Source organism: Otolemur garnettii, unplaced genomic scaffold, assembly GCF_000181295.1.
Source record: "Otolemur garnettii isolate 467f Iridium unplaced genomic scaffold, OtoGar3 scaffold00063, whole genome shotgun sequence".
Classification (NCBI taxonomy): Eukaryota; Metazoa; Chordata; class Mammalia; order Primates; family Galagidae; genus Otolemur; species Otolemur garnettii.
The window spans coordinates 4,630,081-4,632,219 of record NW_003852458.1 but is presented as its reverse complement, the minus strand read 5'-3'; positions in this window follow the sequence as shown (position 1 = coordinate 4,632,219).

Here is a 2,139-nt window from a genome sequence, read left to right as displayed (position 1 = left end):
GATAAGAATGAAGAAATTGTGGGTGCACATGGGAGAGTTGAGGGGGCCCCCAGTAAGCAGCAGAATATTTCCCAAGGCTAGACTTCTACCTGTGTGCAGCAGAGGGGAACTTGGGGGCTATTTCAAGAACCTCTAGGCTGTTTGCATTCAATTCCATATGTCAATGGAGCACCTACTATGTGCTTGGCATAAGGTAGGAACTTAGGATATAAAGATTAAGTAAGACAATCTTTCCTCTCCAGGGGCTGGGAGAGATATATGTATCAACAGTTGACAATGCATAACGGTTGAGTTCCAAAATAGAGTAGGGTGATATACCTTGGGAGGAAGAAGGAGCAGTTAATACCATAAGAGTGCAGTGAAAAGAAGGTGAAGAAAGGAGTTACATTTGAGCTGAACCTTGAAAAGGCTGGGGAGATATTTACCAGGTAGCAAAGAAGGGCAAGGATGTTTCAAGTACAGTATATAATAAAGGCAAAACTTGGAAGTTTACATGTTTGTGATGTGGATATAGTTGAAATAAAACATGCTCTTAGGGATAGAAAAGCTCATGGAAGGAGATCCATTGGTGGACATCTTACCGCCAATTCAATGAACACTATTCAAAGGCAGGTCAGGGAAGATGAAGCAGAGAGGGAAACTCACAGACCTCTGTGGTGAAGTCAGCTTCATTGCTGACACTTGTGCAGCCCTTAGAGTGTCTGGTGTTCTTTATGTCCCAAAGATCCCAGAAAGGGTCAGGAGACAGGAGATGCATGGAAATGTCTGGAAGTGAATACCCTCCCTTTCTTACCCTGGAGTCTGTGCAAAGCTTTGGGCTACTGGCTTTCTGCCCATGTTTACTCTAAATCACAAACACCATGATTACTTGGGACTCAGAGATTACTTGCTCCCTGCAGTAAAGATATCCATGAAAAATTGGGTCTAAATCAAATGTTTGTCAATTATGGGAATAAGGCCTGCATGAAAAGGCCAGGACTCAAGTGCGCCTTGAGTCATAAGTGGGGATTGGCAGGGCAGGTGATCTGCACTCAGGCTCAGGTGTACACAGGCAAGTGTGCCTCCCAGGAACAGGACTAGTCTCACATCAGCAAGACCGTTTACCTCTGATGTTTGGGGACCCTGCAAGCTTCTGAGCAATGGGTAGCAAAAGGGACTTTTTAGGAAAATTATTCTGGATGAATCTCATTATACTTGGATTTTCACTTCCTAGGTCATGAAGTAGAAGGAAGCTTTCATGCAATTTTCATGATAAATTCACTAGACACCCATCAGCCTCTAACCCTTCACGACTGAAGGTTCTGGAGTTTAGGATAAACATAGGACTGAATTAAGAAAAAATGGCCTGAAACCTGCAGCAAGTGGCTGCAATCGGCAGGCGCTTTATCATCTCTGTGCCATGTGCTGTGGCTTTTCCCCAGGGATTTTTATCTGTGTTTGCTTCAATCCCGGGGGACAATCTGTTTAGTCACCAGAAGGGATACCTTCAAAGAGTTTTCTTGGACGAGGTCCATTCATGTGGTCAGCTGTGACCTCATCTCACTGCTCTAGGGCCCGGGTTTGGGGCTCTGATATCCTGAGTCCTTGCTTGAATAGGAAGCAGAGAGGCCCTTCTTTTGAATGCCTCTCATTTTGGAACACACTTAGAAACCACTAGTTTGCTTGTTAAATGCTTTTCCAGATTTCTTTTTTCAGTTTTAAATAATTTAACCCACTTCCCTGCTTATTGTCAAGAGTTGTTAGAGATGGCCAACTGCCTATAATCTTTTCATAAATAAACACCAAGTGGGAGGTTTGGGGAGGGAGGTGCGGGTGGGGAGAGTAGGGCTTTTCACTTTGCTGGCACAAAATTTGGAACTGCAAGGAAAGAAGAAAAGACACACTGGTTCAGATTTTCCTAAACTAAATTGTGAACTTGATGTTTCTACCAGTGACCATAATACTCATCTCATGGAAATTTTCATGCTTCTCTATCTTAGCTGTGTCTTTAAATTTGAAACTGTGCAGGTGAGGCCTATATTTCCCTATTTTATTTATTCTTAAAAGTGAGGCCCCCTGGCTGATTTCTGCAATCCCATGGAGGGTCATGGTACTTTTCTCATGCCTGGCTCAACCAGCTATGAGTACAAATTCAAATCC